Here is a 15,785-nt window from a genome sequence, read left to right on the forward strand (position 1 = left end):
CATTTTAAAGGCGCTATCAAGTCATTAGCAACTTGAAATCCTAGTCCCTGCAGTATTCACCTTGTTATTTACAGCACACTCAGTGCATTTCTAGTGGTAGGTGATATAGTCTGGCAGGGATACAGAACAGTAAAATAGTACTATGTATCTGACAGCTATAAAGCTGCAATCGCATTCACTCACACTGACAAAACCAAGACAATTCAGAACTAAGGCTTTGCCTCACCCCATAGTGTCTGAGTATGGCAGAAACCTGAAATAACCATGTCATGTTTTTGCCATAAAGAATGCACTAGAATGGTTAGAGAAAAGTACCAAATTCTGCACTGGTTCACGCCTCCCTGCCATCCTGTTGTCTTCAGTGGAAGTGCACATGGCCTCTATGAGAAATGGAACTAAATGTTTGTTTTTTAAGTGAGAAATCTAACGAAGTCAGTTCAATCATTTGAAATGCAGGTTTGGCTGTTTTTCTTTGCTAAAATAGGAAGCAATTGTTCTTCCCTTTACAACAATAACATGGAATTTATTCATGATTTGCTAATCCGGTGGGAAATGAATTTGCTTTGCTTTTCACTGGGTCTGTTAAAGAGGGATTCAATGTGACAGGATAACTAGCTAAGGGAGGCAGTATGTGATCTAGTGGCTGGGGCTGAGTCGGAATGTCTGGGTTCTATTCCCAGCTCTGTGAATGTTCTTAGGCAAATTGGTTAGGGGTAGATAGATCATGAGTTTACCGTCAGCCCTGAGATAATGGGCAGTGTCTAGCTGTGTTGCCCCAGGGTAAGTTGTGCTCCCCTCTTCCTCCTGGAAAGTAAGTTATTGCAGGGCACGACTTATTTCCCAAATCATTAATCAGTCCATCAGCGAGACAGAGACATGAACCTCCTCCCCCCTTCCCTGCTCAGCTGCTCCTCACCCAAGATACTGGAATGTCCTACCCAACCACATGGGGTGTTTGGGGAGTCTCATTCCCCCATGTAATTGGGTAGGAGCAGGACATGATTCACAGATTTTAAGGCCGAAGGGACCATTAGACAGTCTAGTTTGACTTCCAGTATATAACACAAGCCAGCGAATTTCACCCAGTTAACTCTGTATTGAGCTCAGTAACTTGCCCAATAACACACTAACTCTCAACCTCCTGGTTTTCCCATATCTGCCTCACAAGAGAGATGTGCATTTAAATGAATGAATATTTGAACGATGCTTTGAGATCTCTCATAGAAGGAACTCTGTAAAGGCCAAGTGTCATGATTAGACCTGATGGGAAAGAGAAAGGAACGCCTTACCCACCATATACTGCAAGTATAGTGCGGTCTGCAACACATGCTCATGGTAAAACTTTTAGCACAGCACAGGCTTTCTACTGCTTTTCATATTGCTGCAGATGATACTAGAAAGCTACACAAAGAGAGAGAACTCTTCTTTTCAAAGTCACCTTGTCCCTTCTGTCAGCTCTCTCATCTTGGTTTGTCTCTTGCTGTTGTTTACAGGTTCTTCTAGGTGCAAGATTAGAGACCAATATGGGGAAACATAGGGAAAAAATCAAGAACTTTAAAAAAAAAAAAAAAGGAAACCAAAAACAAATACTTCCCATCGAGGAGAGTCTCTGCTCTCAAGTGCTTTCATTTTTTGTTTTTAAACACCATGCACGCTAACAAACGCTATTTATCCCGTCTCCTCCAACCATAGGAAGGTTTGGATTGATTGTGCTAAATGACAGTTACAGGGAGAAGCAAATGGGAGATAAAATGTTGGGTGAGATTTTCTATCTGTCTAGCCATCTATTCATTTATCACTTGTCTCCATATGTCTTTTCCTGACTTTAGTGATTACATCATGTGATTTGTTAAATGTCAGAGATTCGATGTAGTGCCACATTGTGCTATCTTAGTCTTCTCCAACATGGGGAAAATGCTATTTGATTATATTGGGTGGTTTTAATTTATTTATTCATGTGTTTGTAAAGTGCTTCTATGACGGGCTTCATGGTGTAGCCCATAAATATATAGAGGATGTTTTACCTACAGGGCAGCATATATGCTTGAGGGTTTTTCTTGTCTTCCATGCTACGTATTCTCTTGCATGTTTTAAGTCCTGATGTTCAGTCTGCAGTTTGCTTGGTTCCCGTTGCCCCTTTTAAAATTGTTTTAAAAGAAATGTTCAGTGAAAGATTTTATTGTGTTGCCAGCACCAGAAGCTAAAATACTTAAGCCAAAATGTAGCATAGTTCTGATGACTATACTCAGGATTAAGGAGCAAGGCATTCCTGAGTCCTAATCTTGCCTTTGATACCAATACTCCAACCCTACATGTGTTGATTAAACTTTCTCCCTTTTTTTCCCTAGCTGGAAAATAGAGATAATACAACTTTCCCTACTGCGATATGTGTGGAGAAGGATAATTAATTTTATAATGGTCATAAAGAACTTTTGAAGAAGTAAAGCACCATAAACTTGCTAGGGTCACTCTTGTTGGGGGGGGAAGGGGATTATATGAAAATGGGAATATCTTCATGTTTTGGTGGGAAAAGTGCACTTTGTGAAAAAGCTACATTTTACAGGAGTGAAATCATCCAAAATATGTCACCATTTCACAGAGTGCTGCTCCGTGCACAAACTAACTTCCTTTCAGCAGACTGTACCGCATGATCACTTTGGAGTGTCTAACAAGGGTAGAGGGACAGCGCTGAGGGCAAGGAGGTGAGTTTTTAGAGGAGTTGTGAGAGAGCTAGGGAGCTGGAAGGGGGTCAGCTCTGTTGCTGTGGGGATGGGTGTTTTCAGGAGGAGGCTAGGAGCTGAAGGAAATTAACTCAGGGAACTCCTATGATTGGTTTTATACAGGAGGTCAGAATAAATTATCACAACAGTCCCTTCTGGCCTTATAATGTATGAATCCCTGGGGTCATCGGTTCAATTTACTAACTCCTAAGGTTTAAGAGTACAGATAAACTCTTGGTTCTTTTATGGCCCGGAGGTTCGATAGTCATTGTCTTGGAGACATTGTTGTGATCTTTCTCTTTATCAGTGTTTTACTCATCAATTTACTGTTCTGCACCTTGTTCACTGAGTCCTCACCGTGGTTATTTAGCAAAAATTGAATTGATTCATAAGAAAACAGGAGTCACTCCAAACTTTTGCCAACTCCTGCATCAGGTCCAAGCTATTTCTAAGGTTTGTATTGCTTTGGAGAAGGAACCCTTTCCTTTCCTCATCTCCCATACTTCCAGAATCACTGTCCCTTCCTACGAATAGGCCCCCGTATACTCCTGTATAGCCAGCCCTGCTTCGTGCAATAGCCTTAAATTCTTATTTATTTCTTTTGACTTCCTCTAATCCCTCGTAATCATTTCAGCCATGGTGCTCTCAGCAGCTTTTGCTACGGTTCGTGTTCTAATATGAAAAGCTTTTGTATGGAATTGTCTTATCTCTCAAGCTTGAGAAACTCTATTTTGTTACCAATTTTAAATCCCAACTATAGATTTAATCCTGCTACTTTTTACTCTGACAAGTAACCTTTCCTCATGCCAGTAGACTTTAATGGAAGTCACATGACTAAGAACTACTTTCATGAGTAAGGATTACAGGATTAAGTGCTTTTTCTTAGTAGCAGCTTGATTTTTTCCCCACAAACTTATTTTTTTTGTCAGAGACACTGAAAGTTCACCAGACTTGCATGGTTGAATTTTTGGCTTAGTAGCTGAGGGGGAAAAAATGTACCGTTGTGGCTATCATATGTTCTGTAGAGAAAGAAGTAGTTATTTGTGCCCTATTTTCTTTCCTTGGATGAATAATATGCATCAAATATGAGCATAAATGCAGCCATTTAAATCTTTCTAATTCTTCTGTGCAGTAGGCAGCTCCATGATATATGCCAATGTCTTGCAGTCCCAAAGCGATAGAAATCAATATCACTTTTTGATTTTCAGGCATTTCCATTCCACTAACCTCTGCGAAATACCATGCAGCCGAAATCTTGGCTTAACTATTTTCAGTCCTCATCCTTATTTGACACCAGTTGCAAGGAGGCTGGCGCCTTAATGATGCTGTTCATTGGCTTCACCATATCTAACATCTTCCTCAGTTTCACTTTTAGCCTCTTTTTTTTTTTTTACAACAGTTGCTTTGGTCGGCTCAGTGTTTCTGCCACATGGGTAATTCAGGCCAGCCGTGCCGGCATGAAAAGGGCTCAGATTCCCTTGCTTGCACCATCCCTTTTGTGCCACTCTGACAATGCAAATAGGATGAAATTTAGCCCTTCTTCCCTTCTGAGAATTCCCAGCTGTGGGGAGTCCCCAGTGGCCATTGAAGAAGCTCTTTCACCCCCATCCCTTGTAGCCCCTGGTATATTCTTGGAGACCACTTCCAGCTGGCCTTTGAGGGGTAAGGTCAGGTAGATATTCAGAGAGCTATAACAAGATCCACCTCCCACATTTTCTTCACGGAGCTGATCTCCGCTGCAGCAAAGATCTGCGCCAGAGTCTTCATTCAACAGGAATATTGTGGTACACAATAGTCAATGTTACCAACATTAGCCAGCATTTACTAGTTACCAGAGAGTGGCACCCGAAGTGCCCCAGTTACTTTCTATTTTAAGTAATATGGGGATAGCTGCTTAGGGATGCCTAAAGTGAGACTTTATATATACACTTTTTAATGATAACCCCTGTAGCAGAAAGCTACTCCAGTGACTAGTCACAACCTAATCAATGCAACACATTGCTCGAGGGTGCTGGTGCCATTTGCAGATACAGAACAGTGTATGCAGTTAATTCCCTGTTTTAAATGGATAGTAATTTCTCACTCCACACATGATATTTGTGCGTTTCCCCCACTGCTGGCTGCAGCACATTCCCTTTTTCTGGCCAATAGCACGTCTTTGAAGCCAGTCCTTAACGCTTTCCTCCACTGCTTATGGTATTGGATTTGTTTGATCAAATGTCTTTACAATGTGACCCAATTACTTGACACCACCCATGTGGCACCAGTAGCTCAGTTCTGGAGGAGGAAGATATGACCTTTACGTTGTCATGTGTCCAAGACCATAGTCATGTGGCAACTAAGCACTTAGGTAAGGGGCTGATTAAGTTGTGATTTGGCACCATACCACCCTAACGGAACATAGCCAGCCAAGAGTTCAGGCGTGTGCACCGTGCATGGGGTTTTGAGGGCATGGTTCTCAGATGAGAACACTGAAACAGCTGTCTGTGTGCCTCTTATGGACCTTACAAGGAAATGCCTCTGCTACTCTAGATCTATTCAGCCTCAAGTTTCAAAGATATACAGTGTGTTCTGCCATACTGTATGGCAGGTCATTGACCCTTTTGAGCCAGGAGGCATGATACTAATAGAACAGAAGGTCTTATGGAATTTACCAGGATAAGCTGATGGATGGTATGTGAAAAGGGAGGTTGGAGATGTAAATATGTTCTGCATCTTTTTCATGATAGGAGTGTGGAATATTTATTATAAATAGAGACAAACCAGCAGTAAACTTCGCCGTCACCTTACTGTGACAAGCTGGTTTCTTAATTCTAGCTGAGTGTTGATTATTATTTGGCTAACACTCCGATCTAAACTTGAAGCATGCACTAAGTTGCAAGAACACATACAAATATACTGAAATATTTTCATAAGGGCAATTTACGGGCCAATTCCTGCTTTGAAATGAATCTTACTTGCATGGTGGTTTTTTTTTAAAAAAGGCCATAGAACTGAATTCTCCGCATATGCAAAACCCACAGTTGCATGCTCAGATTTTATGGATGCAATTGCTCATTTACACATAAAATATGGGTGCCCATGTACTGCATGCATACATTTATTTTGCCACAGGCCCTTATTTACACTTCCTGAATCATTTGTCCTAAATGACTTATCCAGCTGATTAATTCCACTGTAATGATCTATGTTTCCAACTACTGTAATGTAGTTATGATCTCCTTTCTCACATAAAGCTCTCATGCTGGTGTATGAGTGTTGACTAGACAGACTGATTCTTTGGAATATAGGATTTATTGTATGTATATATATATATAAAGACAACTTTAAAGAGGTGTCAGAGTTGATTTACCAGAGAAGGCTATAGTGCATCATGAATCTTGATTCACTGAAGCTGGCTTGTTACGGGGGGTTGGGTAACTTAACTATATAACACAAAAAGGCAGCGAGGGGAGCTCCCTTTTGGAGGAGGGGAAGCTTGTATTTCAGAGAGGCCAGGTCAGCATAAATAAAATAATGACCTCTTGAAGTTTGAAAACTCAAGGGGAGGGAGCAGAGAGGGGACCACTGCTGAAGAAGGACTTCAGAAGTAGGGGGATATGAGATGAAAATGAAGTGATTCCATGGTGAGTGTTCAGCACCTGGTGGGAAATTTTCAATTGGATTCAGGAATGGGTAGGGCACCACTTAAGGGGGATTGGGGCTCCAGCTTTCTCTTAAAGGAATAGCAAGACTGCCATGTACTGTATGATGCTCTTGGAAGTTTAGACAGAAGGGTTGGGCAGCTCACAGAAGACAAGTCGGAAATCATGACAAAAGGTGAAATCCTGGCCCCACTGAAGTGAAAGATGGCTTCAGATGAGCTAGGGTCAAAGCAAGGCCACATTTGCTCACTATTCACGAGGAGTGATATTTTTGAGCATGAATTTTCTTGTTTCTCTTCTCCGGACATACTTTTCTTCTGTTCTCCTTGATGTTCCCTTCCTACAGGTGGCACCAACTCCTGAGAATATTTCCTGTTTCCTCTCCTTTTCTTATGTAGAAATGGTCTCTAGTGAGGCAGCTATGTTAGCTCATTCTCCTTTTCATTTCCTGATGCTGTGAAAGGCTTTCCTTTAGCAATGAAGGGCCAAGGACATCTGCACAAGCAGCTGGGGAAACTTGGAGAGCCGACACCATGTGACCTGTCATCTTTCTGCTGACAACCAGCAAGTGCTTTACAGACTATAGTTTGAGAACAGTTGCTTTAACACATTTCATAGTTGTTTCCCAAAGGAAAAATGATTTTTTTATTGACCATTTCTTGTGTAATGTAATATCTGTTACTGTGCTTTAAAGTTTTTCCATATGCCATAAGTGTATCTCCAGTCCTTACTCTACCATCTCACCAAGCAGTCTGCCTCTGTGATATAACACTTTCGTTCCAAAATTAAGACCACTAGGGGGGATGAATGGAGAGAGCTGTCTCACATGAAGAGTGTAAAATATCAAAGAGAATAAGCAGACACCTCTTTTATGTTCTGGATTAGCTGTGGGATGTTTTCACTTCTATGAATGTTCACAGTCTGCCTGATTGAAATCCCCTAAATTTATAAAAAATGATGAGATTTTTTTCTTTTAAATCCAGACTACTGAACTTTTTCCTACATCAAGATAGGCTCAAAATCATGCCGTAGCTATGTCAGGAAGACCGAAACAGATATCTCCACACTCAATGTGTTTCTATCAGCTGTTTTGTTAGCGTTGTATGGTATCTGGTGTTATGTATACTGTGACAAAGTTCCTCCTCTATCTTGGTGGGTCCTGCGCTTATTGGCGGATTTTCTTGCCTCAGAGATTCACCATGTGGGTTGGGGAACAGCCCAGAGACCTTCCCCTCTGGAAGAACCCACAGTCCAGGTCAATTGGGAGGTTTGGGGGGAACCCGGGCCCGCCCTCTACTCCGGGTTCCAGCCCAGGGCCCTGTGGACTGCAGCTGTCTATAGTGCCTCCTGTAACAGCTGCATGACAGCTACAACTCCCTGGGCTACTTCCCCATGGCCTCCTCCAAACACCTTCTTTATTCTCACCACAGGACCTTCCTCCTGGTTTCTGATAATGCTTGTGCTCCTCAGTCCTCCAGCAGCACACCCTCTCACTCTCTGCTCCTTGTGCCTCTTGCTCCCAGCTCCTCACACTCGTCCCACAAACTGAAGTGAGCTCCTTTTCAAACCCAGGTGCCCTGATTAGCCTGCCTTAATTGATTCTAGCAGCTTCTTCTTAATTGGCTCCAGGTGTCCTAATTAGCCTGCCTGCCTTAACTGGTTCTAGCAGGTTCCTGATTACTCTAGTGCAGCCCCTGCTCTGGTCACTCAGGGAACAGAAAACTACTCATCCAGTGACCAGTATATTTGCCCTCTACCAGACTCTTGTACCCCACTGGTCTGGGTCTGTCACAATACACACATACATAATGTTGCTGTCTGTGACATTGTTAAATTAGAAGATATATCTCTCAATTTCTCAGACAGGTCAATTGTCTACCACTCCACAAAGTGTCAGACATCCTCAACTTCCCTACATTGTTTTCATTAGAACGGAGTGAGTCATTCATTGCAAGTAATTTATCCAGTGAATGTAGGTGCTTGTTTCAACATGACTTTGAATTTTTGTTTTCCGCAAAGATCCACATGCCAGAATGTCTCAAATGCAAAACAGTTGGTGAAAACCAAACATACAAAGGGCCGAGTCTGGCTGAAGTGAATTTGTCAAGAAATTCAAATGAATATTCATGGGAAAACAATGTGCTATCATCTTTCATCTCTCATTTTCACAGAATAACATAAGAATCTGACATCAAATCTACTAGTAATACAACCACACACTTTTTAAATATTCCAGGTTGCCAGCGTGTCAGCTTTGAACTTCCCACACATGTTTAATTCCACACACCCAGGTCAGTTAGGTTTATGCTTTAAACTATAGTGCTACTGCCATATGATGACTTTGTTCTAACATCAGGAGGTGAAATGTTGGTTGTTCCAAACCTGATCTCACCAACTTATGCAGTAGTGCCAGGCTGCTGCCCCTCTTTAAAACCTGGGAGAGCAAACTCCAGTTAATAAATTAGGGCAGGAATCAACCCAATAATCCACAAATAATCCAGTTTCCATTCCACAAAAGACTCAGATGTTTTAGTAGACATACTTTGACGGGGGTGGAGAAGTCTGCCATGGTGTCTGTACTACAAAGAAATTCGGGCCCATGGTCCATCTCGTTCTATATCCTGTCTCTAGCAGTGGCCAGTACCAGAAAGCTTCAGAGGAAAGTGAAAGAAAATACCTGCTCCAGACAGTTATGGAATAACCAGTTTACAGGAAACATTTATTTCTAATCCCCATCAGTTAGAGGTTGGTTTATAGCCTGAAGCAAGAGGGGTCTCTGTTGGGCCCATGCTCCCAAGACCTTTGAGTCAGGCTCAACCCACCTTCCACCTACGGAGGACTAGATGTAAGCCCCTTTAGCCAATTGTTGCCACTGCTGAGTGTGTCAGAGGGATATAAACAATCCTTCACCGTCATCGGCAGTGCTTCCATCCCCTGCATGACAAGGAGTTATTCATACTTCCTCCTGGGAATAGAGTTACAGGTTAGCCACCTTTATTTTCTTTTAAGTAAATCAAGAAAATTGTGAGACTTAAGGGCCTGGAATTTGTTGTTGTTTTTATTCCATTTTATACATGGTTTGACCTAAGCATAGAAAGTCAAGTATCTTTCTCATGTCAGAGTGAGTGGCGCTCTTCAGGCTGGCACAGCAACATTGGGAATGAATTAACACAAGTCTCTGGTGTAAGAATTCAAGACAATACACAATCTTCTGGCTCAGAAGCCATGAGTGTTCCCATTTCTACCAATTTAACTTTGAAGCTGCATGACTCTCTTGTGCAGGCCCACATACACTGGGTCTGATTCCGTTGTTGCTTACACTAATGTGTAAAATCAGTGGAGTCATGGCAAAGTAAAACCAATGTGAGATCCGAATCAGGCTGAGCATTCCCAAGAGACATGTTCTTTCAGTGTGGATATCTATTAATATTAGCACCACAGGAACAAAAGCTCAAACAATCTCCTCGCTTGTGCAAGAAAAGACAAAAACTACTAGGGATGCATGCTTGGATGGAGAACTGCGAAGGGGAGTGAGTCCACTATAGGGGGTTATTTCACCCTTCCCTGGGCCTGTGCACAAGTTCCCTCTCTGTGCCCAGGAAGGATGAAGAATAGTGGGACTGATGTGGGGGAAGCACAAAGGTTAATCTTGAGTGTGGGGATCCCATAGAATATTTAACACTGGCAGTCAGTACTGACTTGTTTGCTTTCCCCTGCCACACTGAGAAAACTTCCTGCATGTGGGAGAGATGTTTTAGGGGCAGGAACCAGTGAGAAACAATCTGTATTGCCATATTGGTTGGTATAGTGCGATCCAAGGTCAGTGCTGGAAGCTGGATTCTGAGAGCTATGCGTTATAGGGATTAAACCCCATTTAGGCTGAGTGGGCAAACCCTGCTTGTCCTCTTCCCCCAAATGTATGGAGATGAATTCAGTTTTCCCAACGCAGAAATGGACCATGTTCAGGGACCAATTTAATCCAAAGCATTAATGGCAAAGAAATCGCCAAATAGCAGCAGCTTTGGTGTGTTTGGAGCTTTAGAGGAAATTTCTGCTAAGAATCCCAGTTCTGGAAACTGGTCGTAATCAACGCTGTTAAATAGCAAAGACACGGCAAATAGGACAGGAGATCAGAAACCAATGAGAGAGAGTCACAGAAGTGAAGACAGGAAGATTTGTGGGGGTGGGGGGAGCACTGTGACTATTCAGCCTCATTGTGGTTGAATTCTTTGTAGCCCTCTGCACCATAGGAGGGTAGGAAGGTCTGAAGAGTGAGCCCTAATTAAAATCAGCTGATCCACATGAGAGATGACTTTCTCCTTGCACTTCTTTGTGCTGAGTGCATTTAATTAGGTGCAGAGTGCTGATCGTTCTCAGTGGGATTAAAATTAAAAGTGCATTTGCCAGCTATTTTTAGTACAGTAGTGATATCCAGGGACTTAACCATTCAAAACCTCAGGGCTAAAGAGACAAAGAAGCTGTACTTCCAGTGCTTTGAAAATAGCTTTGGAGTTTGAGCAGCATTTCTCCACCTGCTTTTTTGAAGCCACAAAGCATTGAAATTTTAATTTCTACATTATCTCAACGATTATCTATAATGATAACATTATTAGCTGGGTTTAATGTTTTAGTTGTTGTGAACATAAACTTCCATCAATAGTAGTTTGTCAGGGGCTATTAATAGAGGGTGAAACATTGGGGATCTTTGTGTTTTTCTTTTAGACTCTGAGGAATTTTAGGCACATGCTGTTTTCCATTACTTTTATATTTCAATTCAACTGCATCTTTGGCTCACTGAGCATTTCTGTACAGTGGGAGTGCCTGAGAGCTTATCTGACTTTCAGTTTTTAATTTTCAAATAACAAGTAGGTTTCTTAGCAAAAGTGCTTTAGCAAATAGAGAATGATCTTTACTGCCCCAGACTCAGAAACTGTAACCGCTTGAGAAACAAACTGCAACCTCTGGGGATGCTGCATCTTAATACTGCTTTCGCTGAGTGAATATAATATGAGGATAAAGTTGCATGCTTATTGGAACCTATATATAGTAGACAGTGCTGTAAAAAGGCCACACAGTGCTATCAAGCCTTAAATGCACAACTTTGTTGGATGTACATAATGGGCCAAATTCTCTAGAACTGCAGCTGCATACTTTTATGTACAAGCTTTTATCTAAACACACACACACACACACACACACACACTTTTGTCCCCAGGCTTACTTAAGATTTTGCATACTCAAAAACTCAGATGGGTGCATGAAAACTATTTGCTTGTGTGCACAGGTTGTTCTGTTCTATTCTTTGTATAGAGGTCCTGATACTGTGCTTCTCCCCACAGTGTCTGAGCACCTTTCAGTAGTGTATTGAGCAATGTGACTATGTATCTGTCACATGTTGTTTGCTCTCTTATACTTTCCTTGTGGGAGAAGCATGTACAATGGAGGTCTTGTTTTGGTAGTTTGGGTTTGTTTGTTTAATATACCTGTTGCTCTGTGTTTGTTACAGAAGGCAGGTCAAAGAAATGGATCTTGCACTTGGAGCAGAAAGCAGTGAGATCTGTGATGGTCCTTAGAACTTCCTCAGGGGCAGTGAGCCTGTGCAAGGAATTGTCTCCCACACAAATGAGCTTTGCCTGAATTATAGAGTGTTCCGTTGTGTCAGAGTGTAGTTGTTAACCACAGTCTTCATCCAAGAGCTCTATGCAGTCTTTTAGATAGCTTGGGCCTAGGTTATGGAACTCCTTGAAGATAAGAACCAAGACCTTGAACTTGGTTCGGTATCCCATTGGAAGCCAGTGTAGGAAGCGGAGGACAAGTTTGATGGGCTAACAGTAGCCTGTAGTCCTGGGGCAATATGCTACAGAATTTTATACTAGTTGGACTAGTTTTTCACTAGTTGGTACCTAGACAGTGAAGGCTTCATGCTCCAGTATCGCACTGCTGTAGTCTAGCCAAGAGCTGATGAAGGTGTGAATAACTGAGGCCAGGTTATTGTCCTCCAGGATGGAATGGAGTCTCCTAGCCAAATGGAGATGATAGAAAGTGTTACTCATGGATGCTGCTATGCAAGTGCTTAGTGTCAGTGAAGAATCCAGGAGTAATCTTAAACTACAGATTGAATTGACCAATCATGGGAGTGTATCTTCAACCCACAGAGACTGCACTTTAGCTGCAAATTCTTCAAAATGGTTTCCTCTGCCCACCAGCATCACCTTTGTCTTGCTCAGGTTCATCTTCAACCAGCTGTTCTTCATCCATGAGTTGATCTCATAAAAGCCATCCCAGTGGTAGTGGTATGGTCACAAGTATAGGTCACACTGTATAGCATCTACATATTGCTGTCTCTTTCATCCACATCATCTGACCAGTTCACTTGTTGGTTGCATGTAGATGTTGAAAGGGACTGAGGAGAGAATCTATCCTTGTGGGACTCCACAAGTGACGGGTCTAGTAGTGGAGTTACAGTTTACCATCACTGTTCCTTGGGTGAATCCCTTCAGGAAGCACTCAAATTATTGTAGTGCATCACCCTGGACCCCCAGCCCAGCTCTGTCAGGTGAGACAGCAGTATCTTATGGTTGACAGTGATGAATGTTGCAGAGCGATCCAGGAGGATGAGAATGGATGTCTGGTCTTTATCCATTGGCAGGAGGAGGTCAACCATCAGTGGCATTAAAGCATTTTCACTTCCAGGTCCTGGGGTAAACACAGGTTCCTGTAAATCGTGTAGTGAGACTTCTTGCAATGGATACATCAGTTCTAGCCAACTATCCCTCCAACCTCCACCTCCCCCATTCCTGAGTTCCCTCTAAGCCAGGGGTATGCAACCTATGGCACGCGTGCCAAAGGCGGCACACAAGCTGATTTTCATTGGCACTCACACTGCCCGGGTCCTGGCCACCGGTCTGGGGGACTCTGCATTTAAATTTAAATGCTTAAACATTTTTAAAATCTTATTTACTTTACATACAACAATAGTTTAGTTCTATATTATAGACTTATAGAAAGAGACCTTCTAAAAATGTTAAAATGTATGACTGGCACGCGAAACCTTAAATTAGAGTGAATAAATGAAGACTCGGCACACCACTTCTGAAAGGTTGCGACCCCTGCTCTAAGCTGTGCGGCCGCTCAGCAGCCTATTAAGTGCCACACAGGTGCTCAGGCTGCGGTGGGGAGAGATGCCTCTCCCCCAGCCTCGGACCTGCCGCCTCTCTCCGCCGTAGCCCCATGGCACCCTGCACCCCAAAACCCTCATCCCTGGCCCCACCCCAGAGCCCGCAACCCCAGCCGGAGCCCTCAAACTCACCACCCCAACCCTCTGCCCCAGCCCTGAGCCCCCTCCCACACTCGGAACCCCTCAGCGACACCCCCACCACATGAATTTTGTTATGTGCACCAATATGGAGGTGATGTGTCACCTTCATATTGATGCACATAACAAAATTGATTCCACACATGGGTGGGAAAAATTAGAGGGAACATTGACAGGAACTATTACAATTTTCACACGCATATTTGAGGTTTATGATTGCAAAAATGTTGACATGAAAAATATGCAGATGTAAAAATAGTATGCATGCAAATTCACAAAGGGCTATTTTGAAGGCCAGAGCAGGACCCCTTGTTGTTGGCTATATAATCTGCTGTGGGAGTTAGCTGACATCAGGGCTTAGATTCTGGGATAGGCACCTTAGATACAAAATTACTTTCAGCAACTAGTATAGCTGTGTCTATTTATCTTAGTTTTTTCTAGTAAACCCTCAGTTAGGCTAAAAGTCTAGAAACGTTTTGCCTATTAGTAATAAATTGCTGAAAAAACAATCTGAGTTAGTCATAAAGAAATTAGAAATCCTGTCTCTAAACTTCAAAGAATTCAAAATAATGTATGCTGTGTTTGTGCAGAAAATCACTGAAAATCATCTCTCGTTATATTATTTTGTTTATAGAGCAGTTCCAGCTTTCTAACAAAAAATTAAATGCCCTCACCACGGTCATTTCTAAGCATGTCCACTAGGTGGCCGTCTAGGAACACACATACTTTTTTGCTGGCAAACTATATTAGGGTTTAACATTGTGTCATATTCTGATCATACACTAGAGTGCAGTCTCCCATCAAAAGCATCATATAGAGGTACAGATTATACCAGCTACACTTGCTGAGCATTAGTAATAGATCCAAATCAGTAGTTTAAATCAAATTCCTTTGAATGAAGTCTTGCATGTTATCAAGACAGGGAAAAAATGTAAAAGGCAGAATTAAAATGAATAGGCATGTTGATTATATAGGATAAGAACCCTTCACCTCCCATGTTGTAAAGGCTGGTGTTTGGTGAGCTGGCTGTGGTTTCCCTGGCTTCCCAGTTTCCAGGATTCTATGACATATTAAAGTGAAAACTGTGGGCAAGGCAAAAAGTAATGTATATTGAGTGCACATTGACTCTTATAATATCCAGCAACAGTAAGTTAACAAGTAGCTTTCAAAGATTGCAACTTGTGGGCTTGCACATAGGGATGGGCCCTGGAAAAATCTGAACTCACCCAGCCATTTGACTGACACCCAGGTGGAATAGGACCTACTGTGAGGACAGAGGAGTTTGGTCATTACTGAGTATGAATTTTTTTGGCTGGCCCTTCTTGAGTACTAAACATTGGTCATAATTTTTCATTTTTGCTCCCCTCACTATAGATCAGGGTGCCAGCCTTCAGCCAACCTAGTCCTTTAAGACACGGCCCTGTATTGAGGATGTGGGTTCCAAGGAGAGAGAGCAGGTGCCACAATCACTCATTGGTGCACAGTCTGGACTATTGTCCTATCTCTTCCTACCACTGGAAATGTATGGAGGGAGAAGTCCCTGTGAAGTCCCTAGGATCAGAGACTGTAATTGCCCCTGGTTCTTGCTCAGATCAGGAAATGGGGATTGGGAGACTTATCTCCCATCTCTTGAACCATCTTCCTCCCCCCATTCTTCCCAGCTGAAGGGACAGTCACTACAGGGAGCCATATGTGTAAATAGAAGAGCCAAAGTATTGCAAGAAAGTTGTTCTGGTGGTTATTTCCAGCCCTTCCAGAAGCAAGGAAATCCCAAATACCCTGGAGGAAATCTAACTTGGCAGTGTCCAGGGACTTGATTCCAACCTTAAACACATTGGTTTGACATGGGTATAACTTCATTGGCTTCAGTGGTGTCATTCCTGATTTACAGAGATGTAACTGAGATGAGAATCAGACCCCAGAGGCTCAAGAGAGTTCAGATAAACTTTGGATAAACATTCACACTTTTGAGAGCTTTTCTGAATGGAGGCCTTAGCACATCAAGGAACTTCTGTATGCACCTAAGTGTAAAACCATGAGGTGTCGTATTGACTTCAATCCAGTGACACAGGAGCATAAAGGGGAAACATGACCACATGCAAATGC

The sequence above is a fragment of the Terrapene carolina genome, unplaced genomic scaffold (assembly GCF_002925995.2).
Source record: "Terrapene carolina triunguis isolate 2854851 unplaced genomic scaffold, T_m_triunguis-2.0 Scaffold33891, whole genome shotgun sequence".
Lineage (NCBI taxonomy): Eukaryota > Metazoa > Chordata > Testudines > Emydidae > Terrapene > Terrapene triunguis.